The sequence below is a fragment of the Hyperolius riggenbachi genome, chromosome 6, assembly GCF_040937935.1.
Source record: "Hyperolius riggenbachi isolate aHypRig1 chromosome 6, aHypRig1.pri, whole genome shotgun sequence".
Lineage (NCBI taxonomy): Eukaryota > Metazoa > Chordata > Amphibia > Anura > Hyperoliidae > Hyperolius > Hyperolius riggenbachi.
The window spans coordinates 334,271,245-334,290,251 of record NC_090651.1 but is presented as its reverse complement, the minus strand read 5'-3'; the positions used below and the strand labels follow the sequence as shown (position 1 = coordinate 334,290,251).

Below are 19,007 nucleotides of genomic sequence, written 5' to 3'. Positions count from 1 at the left end.
GGGGTAGCTGGCAGGACGGGGGTATTGGGCCAGCGGCGGGGAGGGGGGTCGGACCCCCCCTCCCTCGCCTGGGTCCCCCGTCCTCCGCTCCCCTCCAGCCTAAATAGAAGCAGCCGTATGTGTAAGAGGCACGGGCGGGGAGGACACTCATCTCTTCCCAGCGTGCGCTCCACTGACGTCACTTCCTGCAGCGTCCTGCAGGAAGTGATGTCAGTGGAACGCACGCTGGAGCGAGGAGGAGGTGAGTGTCTCCCCGCTCGTGCCTCTTACACATACGGCTGCTTCTATTTAGGCTGGAGGGGAGCGGAGGACGGGGGACCCAGGCGAGGGAGGGGGGGGTCCGACCCCCCTCCCCGCCGCTGGCCCAATACCCCCGTCCTGCAAGCTACCCCTCCAGCTCGGCGGGCCAGCTCCCCGCACCCACGGACGGGCGGGTGCCGCCCCTGGAAATTTGCCGCCTGAGGCAAAAGTTTCACCCCGCCTCATGAGCGGGCCGGCCCTGCTTGGGAGGTAGGGCAGATGGTAGTCTTTTCGATAGTGATGTGCAGATCTGGGAGGTCTGCAGCAGTGCGGGGTGGGAATATTAGAAGCTCAGTCTTGTCCAAATTAAGCTTCAAGTACCTGGCAACCATCCAGGAGGAAATGGATGTGAGGCACTCGGAGACTTTGTCCATAGTAGAGGAGGAGAGATCTGGGGTGTGGAGGTGTATCTGGGTGTCATTGATATACAGGTGGTAGTTGAAGCCCATGGAGGAGATGATTTTGCCAATTGAGGCAGTATAGAATGAGAACAGTAGTGGTCCGAAGACAGAACCTTGAGGAACACCAACTGAGAGGGGTGTTGGAGTAGATGAGGAGCAATTAAAAAATGTTGGGAAGGAGCAGGTTGGAGAAGTAGGAGGAGATTCAGGCTAAGTCTAGGTCCTGAATGCCCATTGACTGCAAGGAGTGGAGGAGAAGGGAGTGGTCGACAGTGTCAAATGCCGAGGAGAGGTTCAGGAGGAGCAGGATGGAGTATTTACCTTCGGCTTTGGCAAGGGCAAGGTCCTTAGGCTATGTTCACATTATAAATCGCCAGCGCTATCGCAAGCGCTATCGCAAGCGCTGAGCGATTTATTGGGAGTTTTCTAAAAGAGCTTTTCCCTGCACTTTGTGCTTAGAAAAGCGCTTTTCTATGCGCTTTTGCTCAGCGATGTTTTTTTTCACTTCCTGATGTCAGTCAGGAAGTGAACTCTCTCACCCAGAAATGAATAAATACAATGTATTTATTCAAAGAAGCACTCAGGAAATCGCTATACAAAGCGCCTTTTCAAGCGCTTTGCGATTTTTCCTATACCTTCCATTGAACCAAAGCTCTCAGAAAATGGCACATGTAGCGCGTTTGCGATTTTAGTAAATCAAAACATGCACATGTGAACACCGTCATAGGAAATTATTGCACAAGTGCTTTTGGGGGCGATTTCTAAAATCGCCAGTGCTTTAAAAAAACATAGGGCCTGATTCACAAAGCGGTACTAACAGTTAGCACGCTGTTGAAAAGCCCTTTATCACACCTAAACTCAGTTTAGGCATGATAAGTTTAGGTGTGATAAGTTTAGGTGTGATAAGTTTAGGCATGATAAGTTTAAGCACCAACTGCGTTAGCACCGCAGTGCACAAAAGTTTTGCGCTAGCAAAGTCTGGTGCACTTTGCATAGAGTTTAATGGCGCTGCTTTGCGTGCGGGACTTTGCACGCTATCTACACTTATCTAAACTTAGCATGCCTAAACTTATCACACCTAAACTTATCACACCTAAACTTATCACGCCTAAACTGGCTTTTCACCAGCGTGGTGCAATGGTTATCACGCCTAAAGTCTCTAACTGGGTTAGCACCGCTTTGTGAATCGAGCCCATAGTGTGAACGAGCGCTTAGGGAGGGAGATTTGCATGCTTGATGAATTCTTCACTTATCTCGTCTTTATAACAGCAGGTTCACAATTTTGATGTTAGCCCGGTGGTGCGCTGCGGTACTGTGCTGTGTCATGGCCGCTTTGTAATGCAGCACTGCAATGCACCACCTATGCCATGGTCACAGTGCGGCAGAAGGCATTGCGGTATAATGGGTTGAGGTATTGTAATGCAGTGCATGCAGTGCGTTACCGCTAGTTGCACGCGTTAACAGGTACAGCGAAGCATACTTTTCATTGACTGTATGTTTTACTGTCTGCGTCGCAAGGCGTTTGTAACATGCGGTACAACAATTTCATTTCATTGCGTTCCTGCTATATAGGGAAACACCACGTCGCATTGTGAATGTGGCCTAAGGGCTGAGACCCGCTAGGAATTGCTGCAGCGCTGTGTGCATTGATCCCTAGGTTGGTATCGCTCGCATTTCCTGGAAATTAGAAGCGCTGTACAGTAAACGGTACAGCACTTCCAAATTGCAATTCAGGTTTTTGTTTTTTAAATAAACTTTATTACACTTACTAGGTGTCTGAATGTCCAGCTTCCATCTGTAGCCCTGCCCCCTAAAGGAAGAGGTCATACAGTAGGTGCTTCTCTTGGACCAATCAGAGAAGCGCCGGTGACCTCTTTAAGGGCCGGGGCTAAGGATGGAAGCATGCCCCGCCTTCTTTCACATTTCCCGGCTGTTATTATTTGCAACTGCCGTTGTTTAGTTTGCTACAGGGGGGTTATTAGTTGCCCACCAAGGTCGGAAGGGGGGGGGGGAATTACTTCTCTCCTCCAGGGGGGGTTATTAGTTGCCCAGTAGAGGAGGGTTCTGTGTGAGGATAGGGTTAGGTTGGTTGCATTTTCTGATACAAATACATTGAAATCAATGGTTAGAATGCACTTTCTGATAGCTATAAGTATAAATTATTGCAACCGGTTGCAAAATATTATAAAGTTGCAAAAAATCTTCACCACATCGGTCATCGGAAACCTGGTGAGTATAATAACGTTTATTTAAAATTCTAATCACCCGGCCCCCCAAATCCCTGCAAAATCGCTTTTCGCTTCTATACTTCGCATTCAGCACTTAAAATGCTGTATGTCCTGCAATTGTGATTACCCCTAAACGCAGTCAGTCCCAGTCAAATACGTTGGTAAAGCGTTTTTGGGAATTGCCGGTGATTGTTGGCGAACCCAAAACGCTGCCAAAAATGCCCTAGTGGGTCCCAGCCCTAAAAGATGCAAAGTGACACAGCAACCGCTGTACATACATTTCCTGTTTCCTGAAAACGCAACAGGCGCAAAGGAAAGCATTAATTGCGTTTTTGCCTTGTGGCAAAACATCTACAATTTTAACAAGTGTTATCCAGCCCCAAGCCTGAACCCCAACATCTGAGAAGATACATGTGGTTTATTACAAACTAGCCAACCCGCGTCGTAGCATACGCCGCATCTTCTATCTATCTAATAGAGTACGTGCCTCAACCTTGAAGCAAGAAGAAGAAATAGGCTTTCCATGAGAAAATGTATGCATGCTTAACACCTTTAAACCTTTAAACAGTTTAACCCTAGCAAGTCTGGCTTTGCAAATCCGGCCTAATTGGCTATTCATGAGGAAATGCTCATGCAAATATGCATTTGCTTTCGCATGCCAAACTATGCAGGGTCCAAAAACCAATACCGCAAAGCGATCGCCCTGCGGGAATTAGTTCATGCTACATTATCACTATACTAGAGCGCCACGGGGAGGCTTCCCAATGCCCCCATACAACCGGGGGGACCGCGGGGTCCCAGGCTCTCTCACTGCCTGGGAACCACAGCGGCACCCCGGAAGGGGAGGCTAGGTGGCGCAGCCGCCCCCCCCCCCCCCTCCCAAGTGTGGTCAGCGCCGGGGAGAGCCGTCCGCACCCACCTCCCAATATTAAAAACAGGCACTTACCTTAACGTCCATTGCATTCTGCTACATGCACAGTAACTTGGGGGCACGACATTAGAAAGGAGTGAAGCATGGGTCACCCCAAGCTTTAGAGCTCAGGGCCGGCTCACATACATACAACACTCCAGAGGTGGGCGGGGGGGGGGGATGTGAAGGACAGGCGCAGACAACTCACTCCAGGGCTCACACCACCAGAGCAAGCCATCCACCACCTGCCTCCAAAGGATACAACTGCAATAAATGCTTTCCATGAGAAAAATAATGCGTGCTCAAATACCAAGTTTAACCCTAGCAAGTCTGGCTTTCCAAATCTGGCCTAACTGGCTATTCATGAGTAGAGATGTGGCGAACTGTTCGCCCGGCGAACATCTCTGGAGCTCTTACTACTTCCGGGTCGCACTAACCCGGAGTAGTACGCCTGCGCTGCCCGGCTGAGCGCGTCCTAGATCACGCTCCTGTTGCCGGGCACTCTCTGCGCATGAGCGTGACGTCATTTATGCGCAGAAAGTGCCCGGCAACAGGAGTGCGATCTAGGACGTGCTCCGCCGGGCAGCGCAGGCGTACTACTCCGGGTCAGTGCGACCCGGAAGTAGTAAGAGCCCCAGGGATTTGGAGATGTTCGCCGGCGAACGATTCGGGAACCGTTCGCCACATCTCTATTCATGAGGCAATGCTCATGCAAATATGCATTTGCTTTCGCATGCCAAACTATGCAGGGTCAAAAAACCAATACCGCAACTCGGTGGCCCTGCGGGAATTAGTTCATGCTATATTAGCACTATCCAGGAGCGCCACGGGGAGGATTCCCAATGCTCCCTTTTTATACAACCGGGGGGGACCGCGGGTCCCAGGCTCTCTCGCTGCCTGGGAACTACAGCGGCACCCCGGAGGGGGAGGCTGGGTAGCGCAGGCAACCCCCCCCCAAGTGTGGCCAGCACCGGGGAGAGCCGTCCGCACCCACCTCCTAATATTAAAAACAGGCACTTACCTTAACGTCCATTGCGTTCTGCTACATGTGCATTCATTTTCTCATGGAAAGCATTTTGTGCAGTTTGCATCCTTTGGAGGCAGGTGGTGGATGGCTTGCTCGGTGGTGTGAACCCTGGAGTGAGTTGTCTGCGCCTGTCCTTCCCCCCGCCTCTGGAGTGCTGTGTGTGAGCCAGCCCTGAGCTCTAAAGCTCGGGGTAACCCATGCTTCTCTCCTTTCTCATGTGGTGCCCCCAAGTTAATGCGCATGTAGCAGAACGCAATGGACGTTAAGGTAAGTGCCTGTTTTTAATATTGGGAGGTGGGTGCGGACGGCTCTCCCCGGCGCTGGCCACACTTGGAGGGGTCGTCTGCGCCACACAGCCTCCCCTTCCGGCGTGCCGCTGTGGTTCCCGGTTGTATAAAAAGGGGGCATTAGGAATCCTCCCCTTGGCACTCCTGGATAGCGCTAATGTAGCAGGGTGACTGCTTTGTGGTATTGGTTTGTGCATGCATTTGCATGAGCATTGCCTCATGAATAGCCAATTAGGCCAGATTTGCAAAGCCAGACTTGCTAGGGTAAGGCCTCTTTTCCATGGACTGTTGATAGGCAGTGAAATGCCTCTCAAACTCTCACAACTGCTCACTGCTGCCTGGTAACTGCTTGTTGCTGCCTGGTATCTGCTTGTTGCTGCCTGGTAACTGCTTGTTGCTTTGCTGCCTGGTAACTGCTCACTGCTCTCTGGTAACTGCTTGCTGAGCACACAGCTCAACAGTCCGTGGAAAAGAGGCCTTAAACTTGGTGTTTGAGCACGCATACATTTTCTCATGCAAAGTACTTCTTCTTCTTGCTTGAAGGTTGAGGCACTTACTCTATTATATATATAGATAGATGTGTTTGTGCAGATTTTATTCATTTCACCAGTATGTTAACTGATTTTTTTTTCCTCCCTGCAGTTTTGACGTATCTGTTTTTTCATCGACAGCCAGAAGACAGGATACAGGAACAGGAAACACATCATCAGGAGGAATTTACATTTAAAGCTGAACTGTAAAGTGCTGAAAAAATAAGTGTTTCACTTACCTGGGGCTTCTGCCAGCCCCTTGCAGCCGACCTGTGCCCTCACCGTCGTGGACCAATCCTCAGTTCCCCGTCACGGCTCCTTTTTTTCTCGTAATGGAGATCTACTTGTAAGTTGACCTCCATTGCGCCCTGACCACGCGTATCCTAGTATGCGTTACTGTAGCCAGGAGCGCTCTTTGCAGGCGCAGTATGAGAAAATCTCTACTGCGCCTGCGCAATACATGAACGAGGAGACGCGTGGCCAGGGTGAGCTGCAGCGTGGGACCGGAGCATCGGTGAGTGCCTGCGTGGGCACAGGTCGGCTGCAGGGGGCTGGTAGAAGCCCCAGGTAAGTGAAACTCTTATTTTTATTTTTATTTTTTTACAAAACACCTAAAAAAATTGCACTATGTACGTTTTGCCGCTGTAATGCTTTGAGAGTGATTCATATGCGAAAAAATAGTGCAGGATGTGGGGAATAATCACAATGTAGGAACAATCATTTATTGCGGGGATGCCCACAGGAATACGTGACCGCCAATATGCAATTCCAACAGGTGTGAAGGCAGACACCCTCCCAGCATGCCTTATCTCTGTGAACTATCAGAGCAGAGACTGGATATGAACATTTAATTGCACGGTCCTATAAAAGTAGGGAGTGGTGATGATTAAACAGAGAATTGCATAAGTTGGCGCTACACCAATAACCCTTCCAGATAAGCTATAAAGGTTTTACAATCCTATTCCATCTGCTGCTTCGCTCTCTATTACAAAGCTGTCTATTTTACGGCTTGTAACAGTAGCGCCTGCAGGCCTGATAGCAGTACTGCGCTTTCACGGCACAGGAGAGAATGCCGCCGTTCTGGATTATACACGGCAGATGCTCCGAAAGTGGGGATCATTTCCTAAGGTCGGAGAACAGCAAAACAACACGGCAGAGCCGTACCCTGCCAATGAAAAAAGGTGCACATTCTAACATGTATGCATGAGCTACAATAAAAAAAAAAAAAAGAAAGAAATGACAAATAAAAAAAAGAGAAAGAAAGTATTTTTTCCCCAATGAAGCTTATTATTGTATTCTTAAAGCGGACCTGAATGTCCTCTCTGCTCTAAAAGATACTCAACAGCATAATAACCTTTAAAGAAAAAGATTTCTTTGTCACAGCTGATACAAATACTGCAATAAATCTGCAGTGTGTCTACTTCCTGCTTTCATGGAAGCAGACATATTGTTAGCATTCTGTGCTTTTAAATGAGCTTATCTGCCATGGCGGTTAGCTGAAACAGGGGAGAGATCAAATTACAACTTGTGATTAGACACAGATGAGGGGAAATTAGAAAAGCTAAAATCTAAACACATACAGGGTGCATTTCTCTGTTTTCCTTCTGTCCTGTGCAAGAGTTCAGATCCACTTTAACGCTGGGAATACACGGTATGTTTCCGTGGCCACCCGATCGATTCCCCGTTCGATACCACGGGCGATTCTCTTATCTTCTGCTTGTGTTCCTTATCTTTTTCCATTGTCCCGCCTGCGGTATCGCGGGAGGAATCGATCGGGTGGGTGATGGGACATGTCGGAAATTATCAATCTAGCCAACTTAATGGCTCAGAAACGTACCGTGTATTCCCAGCATAACACCCGATCAAAAGTGACCCTCTATACCTACATTTACCTGGAAAGGACTGAACATCTGGGGGTCTCCTTATTAAAGTGTACCTGAGACGAGAAGCATCTCAGGTACCATACTTACCTGAGTCTTCCTTAAGGCCGCTCGTCCCTCGCCATCTGGCTCCAGTCCCCGGCAATTCAGCCTGAAAGCCTGGCTGAGTCGTGCTTCATCGCGCATGTGCAGATTGACCAGGTGCACTTTCCCCTTTGCTCTTCTGAGGCTGGGAGATTCTGCGCTTGCGTAATACTACTGTGCAGGCGCAGAATGCTCCCAGCTGCGGAAGCACAATGGGGGAGCGCTCCTGGACAGTCTTGCATGCACAATGAAGCACGACTCGGCCAGGCTTTCAGGCTTAACTGCCGGGGACCGGAGCCATCCGGGGAAATGGCGAGGGACGAGCAGCATTAAGGGGGCTTAAGGAAGCCCCAGGTAAGTTTGGTACCTGAGACACTTCCGTTTAAAGGGGGCTCCCAGATTCCAACATAGGCCTTCCCAAGACCTACCCCTCCTTCCTCCTGGGCACAGGAGGTGGGGAAGTCTATGATATGGACAAGCACTCTATAGGAGAGGAGGAGGCTTTGCTGCCCCTCTCAGGCCTTGTGCACATCTAAAATCACAATCTCTGACGCCAGCGGTTTGCGATTTTGTGCGCGATTATATTTAGTGCCTGCCGGTGCTTACCTGCGCATTGCGATTTTTTGTACATTGCTTTTCTAAGCGCTTTTGCAGAGCGATTTGTTTTTTCACTTCCTGATGAAAGTCAGGAAGTGAACTCTTTGACCCATGAATAAAATAGATACAATGTATTTATTCTTAAAAGTGCTGGGGAAATTACTATACAAAGCGCTTTTTCAAGAGTTTTGCAATTTCCCTATACCTTCCATTAAGGCAAATCGCCCCAAAAATGGTACAGGCAGCGATTTGGTGAGCGGATCGTAATCGAACAACTCAGAGGTGAATACTCTCATAGGGAATCATTGCACAAGTGCTTTTAGGGCGATTTTGAAAATCGCCGGCGCTTAAATACCGAAAATGCCCTTAGTGTGAACAAGTCCTCACAGAGTGCCCCATGTGTGATCCAATACAACGCAGAGATGGAAACATACCTAAAGGCCGGATTTATACCTATTCCGCACCAGGCAAGATGCTGCCGCTGCCGCACTCAGGCTCAATATGTTGCTTTCCTCCGCTGTCCAGTAACACCACCGCATGCCAACGCTTGACACTCGTGGTGTTACAACCGCTGCTACTCGGCGGCATTTAAATTGCACCCGAATTGCACTGGTGGGCGGAAGACGGGAGGCTGAACTGCTCGGCAAACGCACAGTTCAGCCGCCCGTCAGAAAGGGGCCTAACACTGCTACCGAGTGCACTCTAGTGGCTGCCTCGCAAGCACAGGAGAAAAGTGCTATACAAATACTGGAATTATTATTATTCATAAGATCCTGACTTGTTTTCCATGCTGACCTCATAATTCATCAGATACGCAAATTCAGGTTTTACTGGAATCCGATAACACTAAAACAGAGCAAGAATTTTGCCTGAGGCTAATCAGATTTGGGAAATTAAGTTTCATTAACCAGCAGCCTCATTAGTTCCCAAACCTGCTGGCACAGTTCCAGTTTCACTGATGCAAATACAGTTCCAGTTAGACCAGAATTTGCATATGATAAATGTTGGGCTCATCTCTGCTGGTTGTGAGATACAGGTGGTTAATGAACGGCACAATTCTCCAGCCTAATGCTAATATTTTTGTTAATGTGTATGCAGCATGAAACTGAAATAATCACATGCAGCTGCTGCTGGTTTGAATCAGACCAGTTCCCAGCTGCATTCTTGCAAGTCAGAAAATGTGGGCTTCTTTTCCATGGACAGTTGATAGGCAGTGAAATGCCTCTCAAACTCTCACAACTACTTGCTGCTGCCTGGTAACTGCTGCCCAGGGCCGGCGTTAGGTTTCACAGCGTTCTGAGCGTAACCAGATTTTGGTGCCCTCCCCCCCCCCCCCCCCCCCCCATTCATGCTCCATGTGCAAGATTCCCCTTTAGGCCTCTTTCACAGAGGGACGTTGCGTTTGATGCGACGTTAAAGTCGCACAACGTGCCCCTAACGCAGTGCATGTAGGTTATGACATTGGACGTTATTTTGCACTGCGTTATGTGTCTCTTGGTGCGCCATTTTCGTCACATACTGATGGAACGAAAACGGCGCATGCGTTACATTTAAAAAAAAAACTTACTGAGCATGTGCAACACACATAACGCAGCAAATGTATTGCTAAACGCACAGCATGCAGCACTTTTTTAAATATTGCTACACGTTACACACAACACAACGTGTGCACTGTGAATGTCGCACAGACTTTGTATTGCTGTGCGTTAGTCTGCGTTATAATTTTTTATAACGTGTGACTTTAACGTCCCACTGTGAAAGAGGCCTTAGTGTATATAGGCAAATCTCCTTTGGTATACTGTATATTAACCACTTAAGCTCTCAGTCGTTTTCACTTTATGCATCCTAGCAATGTTCACCTCCCATTCATTCGCCTATAACTTTATCACTACTTATCACAATGAACTGATCTATATCTTGTTTTTTCCGCCACCAATTAGGCTTTCTTTGGGGGGTACATTTTGCTAAGAGCTACCTTACTGTAAATGCATTTTGACAGTAAGAATAAGAAAAAAACGGAAACAATTCAATATTTCTCAGTTTTCCGCCATTATAGTTTTAAAATAATACATGCCTCCATAATTAAAACCCACGTATTGTAATTGCCGATTTGTCACGGTTATTTCACCGTTTAAATTATGTCCCTATCACAATGTATCGCGACAATATTTTATTTGGAAATAAAAGAGCATTTTTCCCATTTTGCATCCATCACTATTTACAAGCTTATAAAAAAAAATATATAGAAATATTTCATCTTTACATAGATATTTAAATAGTTTAAACGCTTAGGTAAATATTTATGTGTTGTTTTTTTAATTGTAATGTTTTTTTTTATTAAACATTTTATGTGGGTATTTTTGGGAGGTAGGGAAGTAAATAGTGTTTTATTTAGGGAAAAGTGTGTGTAATGTAATTTTTTTTTACTTTTAGATGTAGTTTTACTCTTTGGCCACAAGATGGCAACCTCGAGTTTGTGTACATGACGTCGCCGAAAAATGGGCGTGGCCATGATATTGTATGGGCGGAGCTAACATAATGATGTAACAGCGAGGCATAAGAAAGCAGTGTTTTCCGCCATGATGTGGTGAAACGAGGATTGGCTTCATGGGTGTGCAGAAACTATGATGCTATTTATACCCGCCGTAACCCCAAAGCAGCAAATATAGCCAACTATGACCATTAAGGGCTCATTCACACTATTTGCTGCTCTGTCAGTGTTGGCGCAACGCACATAATGTAAGATTCATATGGTAACATGAAAGTCAATAGACTTCCATGTTACCATTCACACTACAGGTGTGCGTTCCCATGCGTTACGTTGTAACGCATCTGGGAACATTTTAACGCACAACGCATATGTTTCCCCGATGGGTGCAGCTGCCGACGTCCACGCTTTAGCGCACCACAACGTGCATTCCGTGCGATCACTGTGCGTTGGCAGCGCATGCATGAAATCGCATTCGTGCATACGTTCTGTAGTGTGAATGAGCCCTTAATAATAAATGCAGCAAGTTACCCCAGACACCAGAAAATAAACGCAATGTGTGCAACATTTCAGCAGAAAATAATGCAATGTGGGCCACATTGCACCAGAAAACAAACGCAGTGGGCCACATTGCACCAGAAAATAAACGCAGTGGGCAGCATTTCGCCAGAAAACAAACAGCGGGCAGCATTTCACTAGAAAACAAACAGTGGGCCACATTTCACCAGCAAACAAATGCAGTGGGACACATTTCACCAGAAAACAAACGCAGAGGGTAGCATTTCACCAGCAAACAAACGCAGTGGGCCACATTTCACCAGCAAACAAACGCAGAGGGTAGCATTTCACCAGCAAACAAACGCAGTGGGCCACATTTCACCAGCAAACAAACGCAGTGGGCCACATTTCACCAGCAAACAAACGCAGTGGGCCACATTTCACCAGCAAACAAACGCAGTGGGCCACATTTCACCAGAAAACAAACACAGTGGGCCACATTTCACCAGAAAACAAACGCAGTGGGCCACATTTCACCAGAAAACAAACGCAGCGGGCAACATTTCACCAGAAAACAAACGCAGCGGGCAGCATTTCACCAGAAAACAAACACAGTGGGCCACATTTCACCAGAAAACAAACACAGTGGGCCACATTTCACCAGAAAACAAACACAGTGGGCCACATTTCACCAGAAAACAAACGCAGTGGGCCACATTTCACCAGAAAACAAACGCAGCGGGCAACATTTCACCAGAAAACAAACGCAGCGGGCAGCATTTCACCAGAAAACAAACACAGTGGGCCACATTTCACCAGAAAACAAACACAGTGGGCAGCATTTCACCAGAAAACAAACACAGTGGGCCACATTTCACCAGAAAACAAACACAGTGGGCAGCTTTTCAGCAGAAAACAAATGCAGTGGGCAGCATTCCACCAGAAAACAAACGCAGTGGGCCACATTTCACCAGAAAACAAACACAGTGGGCAGCATGTCACAGGACATAAACACAATGTGACAAAACATTTTACCAGAAAATAACACAGTGGGCCGCATTTTACCTGAAAAAAAAAAGTAATGTACTCACCTGACAGAAGTCTTCTCTCTCGGCTGGGCTCTGGCGCGCATCTCCCCCGGACGTTCCTCCTGCAGTCTCCCGCGCTGCCGCTGACAGGCAGAGTGCAGGGCTACGGGAAGATGGCGCCCGAAGCCCTGTACTGGAGACACAAATAGTCTCCAGTACAGGGCTTCAGCAGCCATCTTGCCGTAGCCCTGGTCTGCCTCCCGGGAGACTGCGGGGCTGCGGGATATGAACTGGTGCGGCGGCGTCTAGTAGACGCTGCGGCCAGTTCATAAGCAGCGGTGGCGTCCCAGCAGATTAGGCTACGCGTGCCGGGGATCGGCACGCGTGCCATAGGTTCGCCACTGCTGGCTTAGAGGGACATAGTCTCAGAAAAAGCGTAGCTTCCGAGAGAAGCTGTCGCTTTTTCAGCGGGGGAGAGGAATCAGTGATCGGGCACCATAGCCCGATACATTGATTCCTGGGCTACCGAATCCTCGGCCGGGAGTGCGCGTGCTCGTGCGCGATCGGCTGCGGGAGCGCGCAGAGGCGCGCCTGTCCTCCTTGACGTTTTTATACGTCAAGGAGGACAAAGTGGTTAAAGAAAACCTGGAGAAAGGTTTCATTCGATCTTCCACCTCTCCAGCAGGGGCAGGATTTTTCTTTGTAGAAAAAAAAGACGGGGTTTGCACCCTTGCATTGACTATCGAGGGTTGAACAAAATAACTGTGAAGAACTGTTACCCCTTGTCCCTGATTGATGATCTTTTTGCTCAAGTTTCGGGAGCAAAAATCTTCACCAAGCTGGACTTGAAGGGAGCATACAACCTGATAAGAATACGACAAGGTGACGAATGGGAGACGGCCTTTAACACACAAGACGGGCATTATGAATACCTAGTAATGCCATTTGGTCTTTGTAATGCCCCTGCCGTCTTCCAGGACTTTGTTAATGATCTATTCAGAGATGTATTAGGAAAATTTGTGGTTGTCTATTTAGATGACATTTTGATTTACTCCAGTAATCTGACTGAGCACCATAGTCATGTGAAACGTGTACTACAGATTTTGAGAGAAAATTCTTTGTATGCGAAACTGGAAAAATGTCTGTTTGAGGTCAGTCAAGTGCCTTTTCTGGGTTATATAATTTCTGATGCCGGTCTTTCTATGGACCAACACAAACTATCCGCAGTATTAGAATGGCCGCAACCCAAGGGACTAAAAGCAATTCAAAGGTTCTTGGGTTTCGCCAACTATTATCGCAAATTTATTAGGGGTTTCTCGACTCTTGTAGCCCCTATTACTGATCTGACAAAAAAGGAAGCAGATCCTGTTCATTGGTCTCCACAAGCTTGTAAAGCATTTTCTGACCGCAAATCAGCATTCTGTTCTGCGCCAATTCTTACTCACCCTGACATATCTTTGCCATTTTTGATTGAGGTGGATGCCTCTGAGGTTGGAGTCAGGGCAGTTTTATCACAGTTTTCTGGTAAACCTGAGCGTCTCCACCCGTGTGCGTTCTTTTCAAAAAAATTCTCACCAGCAGAACGCAACTATGATATTGGCAATAGGGAATTACTTGCGGTGAAAATGGCGTTTGAGGAAGGGAGACACTGGCTGGAAGGAGCTGAACGCCCTGTCACTGTATACCCTGATCATAAAAACTTAGAGTATGTGGAAAAGGCTAAAAGACTCAATCCCAGGCAGGCACGCTGGGCAATGTTCTTTTCTTGTTTCAATTTCATACTGACATATAAACCAGGGTCAAAAAACGTGAAAGCTGACGCTCTATCCAGAAGCTTTGAAACAGAAGTGTATCCACCAGTGTCTCTAGAAACCGTTTTCCCATCCCGATGTGTGTTGGCAGCGCTCGACACTCAAGAGTTTCCAGATTTGAGTGTCGAGTTGCAACCTTTCCAGGTAGAAAGTCCAGCTAGTAAACCCTCTGGTGTGTACTATGTACCTTTGCACCTCCATCTTCAGACTCTACTGTTATTCCATGCATCTAAGTTAGCTGGACACCCGGGTGAGACAAAGACCATGGAGCTTTTGTCTCGCCATGTATGGTGGCCATCATTGGTGAAAGATTGTAAAGCTTTTGTGGCAGCTTGTGCCACCTGTGCCAGAAGTAAGGCTTCTCGGGCTGCCCCCTGAGGTTATCTGGTGCCTCTCCCTGTACCTTCTAAGCCTTGGACTCACATAGCCATGGATTTTATTGTGGATCTACCTCCGTCAGGGGGAAAGAAGGTTATATGGGTAGTTATCGATCGATTTAGCAAGATGGCACACTTCATTCCTTTGACTGGCTTACCATCTGCCAAAGAGTTGGCAAAATTATTTATCAGTAATGTCTTCAGATTACATGGAATACCAGAAAATATTGTATCTGACCGAGGGGTACAGTTTGTCTCCAAATTCTGGCGTGCTTGTAGTTCTTTATTGGGGTTCAAGCTGTCGTTTTCATCAGGGTTCCACCCTGAAACCAATGGTCAAACTGAAAGGACCAATCAGACACTGGAGCAATATCTGAGGTGCTTTGTGCCTGGCTGTCAAGAATCTTGGCTGGAGTTTCTACCCTTTACAGAATTTGCATTTAACAATTTATTCAGTGCTTCTAACAAAATGTCTCAATTTTTTATTGTATCTGGTCAGATTCCTCGCTTTACCTGTTTTAGATCCTCGTCATCTCCTTTCCTGGACTTGGAGGATTGGGGGGCTCAGGTAGAGCGAGTGTGGTCACAAGTACAGGCTAGCTTACAACAGGCTGTAGATCGCAGAAAAAACATATGCTGATAAGAAACGATTAACTGAATTTGAGTTTTGTCCTGGGGACTTGGTATGGGTTTTCACTCAAAATATTCCTCGGCGTCAACCGTCTCATAAATTGGGACCTAGATACATTGGTCCTTACCCCATTGAGGAAAAAATTAATAATGTTGCAGTAATGAGTGTTCGGAGACCACTTCTAAGGGGTGGGGGGGTAATGTAGCGATCTTACCTTCCAGCGGCAGGTCCCGCGGCGTCTCCGGAGTGGTCCGGGCAAGTGGCGGGACCGCCGCGCAGGGAACTTCGGAGCGGCATCCCCAGCATCCCTTCGGCGGTGTCTTACGGCTCGCATGCAACCCGAAGGTCGCATCGCGCACACGCGAACTCTGCAGAGCCTTATAGGCTCAGGAGGAGGATCAGCAGATGAGGTCATGAAGGACCTCACCAAATGGGAGTGGCTACGATCGGGGACCTTTGTATATAAGGCCAGGAGCTGCACTTGCTCGCTGGCCTTGATACTAATCAGTTCACTGGTTTCAGGTCTAGCTAGAGAGCCTCTCTGAGCTACATTAATATATTGTGTAGACCAGGGGTGCCCAATAGGTCGATCGCGATCTACCGGTAGATCGCGACCGCCTGATCGGTAGATCGCGGCCTCTTGGCCGCGTCCCATTGAATTTAGCAGCCAGCAGCTGTATAATGCAGTTTCTGCTGCTGGCCGCTGATTGTAAAGCCTATCTGGAGGAGAGAGCTTGGCCAATCAGGGGAGGGGAGGAGAGGCACGCAGCCAATCAGGGGAGGAGAGGCGCGCAGCCAATCAGGGGAGGAGAGGCGCACAGCCAATCAGGGGAGGAGAGGAGCACAGCCAATAAGGGCTGGAGAGGCGCGCAGCCAATCGGGAGGAGAGGCGCACAGCCAATCGGGAGGAGAGGCGGAAAACTTCCGAGTACCGACACCACTCACGCTGCCCACCGGAGCCTCCCTCAGCTGCGGCTGAGGGAGTGAAGACCTGGACGCCACCGCGGGAAGACACCCGGGGAAGACACCGGCCCTATACCCACGTAACCTATACTGAAGGGACCTATACCCGGCTAACCTATACTGAAGGGACCAATAGCCAGCTAACCTATACTGAAGGGACCTATACCCTGCTAACCTATACTGAAGGGACCTATACCCAGCTAACCTATACTGAAGGGACCTATACCCAGCTAACCTATACTGAAGGGACCTATACCCAGCTAACTTATACTGAAGGGACCTATACCCAGCTAACCTATACTGAAGGGACCTATACCCAGCTAACCTATACTGAAGGGACCTATACCCAGCTAACTTATACTGAAGGGACCTATATCCAGCTAACCTATACTGAAGGGACCTATACCCAGCTAACTTATACTGAAGGGACCTATACCCAGCTAACCTATACTGAAGGGACCTATACCCGGCTAACCTATACTGAAGGGACCTATACCCAGCTAACCTATACTGAAGGGACCTATACCCAGCTAACTTATACTGAAGGTACCTATACCCAGCTAACCTATACTGAAGGGACCTATACCCAGCTAACTTATACTGAAGGGACCTATACCCAGCTAACCTATACTGAAGGGACCTATACCCGGCTAACCTATACTGAAAGGACCTATACCTAACTACATTTCCCGGGGGGGGGGGGGGGGGGATGGGTGCATTTGAAACATCTGTAGATCTCCTGGCCTCGACGAATTTTAAAGTAGCTCGCGAACCGAAAAAGTGTGGGCACCCCTGGTGTAGATTCACAATATATATGTACTCCAGTTAGTCAGTCATTTGTTATTTTTCACATATATTCTTGATTGTTGATTTATCGTGTACCGACCTTTTGCTAGTTCCAGACTTCACTTTAGCCTCATCCTTCTGTACGATAGCCATCTGTTTCCTGTTACTGACTCTGCCTGACTTAGACTTCGCCTCTGGGATATCCCTACAAACTGACTGACCTCTGATACACGTGTATGACGCTGCTCGAATTTGACGCTGATTTTGCTAAACGATTTTGTACCTCGACTTTATAAAACTTGTGCACAAGTTCTGACCAGACTGGTATACTTATTGTACAATCACCGTGTATTTATCTGTACGTTTTCTCGTCATGCACCAGCGTGATACCCAATGACCGACCGTGCCAAGTTTGGATACTCTGGCATTAATACTTTGAGAAAGATCGTTTTTTAAATGTTGTCAGTGAAGTCAATGAGTGAAATCTGACTGGCAGTTTTTGGCTCCGCCCACTGTTTTAGATCCCTAAAATGTGACCACATTTTTCAGGTTGACCCCATAAATATGTGACCCAAGTTTGGTGAATTTAGCTTCATAGCTAGTAGAATAGAAAATAGCTACATTGGCTGTTTTTAGCTCCATCCACCTTGGTGTATCCCAGTAGTGCAGTGCGCATTCTTCAGTTAAAAACAGATACAGAGAGATAAATCAGTTTTTTGTGTGCATTTTTCTGTATTCGTTTTCTGCACACCATGTGTGTCTGTATGTGTGAAAACATGCACGTTTATCACAGAAGCTAATGTAATTAGTTAATTAGTTACAATATTAGGTAATTAGTTAATCCATTCTCCTGCTGCTTGACTTTTCAGTAGCTTTTGACACAGTGGACCTCCAGTCTCTCCAGTCCATGGGCATTAATGACTTCTCCATGGCCTGGCTTTCATCTTACCTCTCCAACCGCGCCTTCACGACCTCCTTCAATGAGTCCTCATCCACCCCCAACCACCTCTCGGAGGGAGTCCCCCAAGGCTCGGTCCTTGGCCCCCTACTGTTCTGCCTATACTCATCCTAAACCCGCAGCTGAACTCTGGTCCCCTATCTTTCGTGTCCCTACCTCTCCCTCTAGATTGTAAGCCTTCGTCAGGGTCCTCCTCTTTAGTCTCCTACCTGTTCATGTACCTCCATTACTGTACACCCTTCCTATGGATCTGAGTAAATTCTTAAGTGAACTCAACTTGCCTAATCTCCAGGCTCCCATCCAGTGACTGATTAAGCATTACCTTGTACTCATACTGTGCTGCATGATCTGGTTTGCATGTATTCCTGTATTGTCTTATTGCTGTATGTCACCCCTAAATATTGTCTGTAACCTTAACCAATATCCAGTGCTGCGTAATATGCTGGCGCTTTATAAATACAATAAATAAATTGAAAGAGAAAATGCGTGAAGTGCTTCACTGTTGTTTTTTTGTTTGCTCATATGGGTTAAAAAAGATATTAGACTTGTCGCAATTTACCTTATTTGTATAGTTCCCCCTTTGAAAGAAGGGTGTTCAGATATTTTTGGACTCACATGGTCTCTCTCTCTCCTCCTTTCTCAATCCCTTGATTTAGTTTATAGTAAATCGAAGGAGCCCACTTCTCTGTATACCAAGCCAATACCCTTATTTGGCCACAAGATGCAATGGTGCAAACCAACATGCAGGCCAAGATAAGAAAGTTTTGCTGCACATTGTTGCTTGGCAACCACCACGTGAGACAGAGGCCTGAAGCACAGCACGTTGGGAGTGGGCAGGGAGGCGAGGATACGCCAAAAAAGACAGAAGTCGCCAGCCCACGCCACACTGGAATACAATGACACACTGGTATGGGGGCCCTCATCTGCAACTCTCTTCCGCAGCCTATTCGTCACGCTCCAAACCTGGACATCTTCAAATGCACTCTTAAAACACACCTTTTCAGACAAGCTTATAACATTTTATAGCCCCTATTTACTTACTGTTCACAATGTAATCAGAGGCAAAGGCTCACTGCCTCATCTATCCTATCCCCCCCCCCACCTAGTGTGTCCCCCACAACCCTTTAGATTGTAAGCTTGCAAGGGTAGGGTCATCCTCCTAATGTTTACTGTTTTTGTTGCAATATTTGTGCGGCTTGAGACTCTGCTGTACATTTTTTTTG

The 19,007-nt window shown here is 47.5% G+C and overlaps 1 protein-coding gene across 1 annotated transcript in view; it reads left to right on the top strand.

Moving 5' to 3' along the window:
* Positions 1–18,589: 18,589 nt before the first annotated feature.
* The window catches only part of LOC137522925 (cornifelin homolog B-like), an 80,089-nt gene continuing 79,671 nt past the window's right edge, over positions 18,590–19,007 (top strand). Inside the window, exon 1 of the mRNA XM_068243080.1 lies at positions 18,590–18,691. The gene's annotated coding sequence lies outside the window, so the exon portion shown is untranslated. The remainder of the gene's footprint in view (positions 18,692–19,007) is intronic.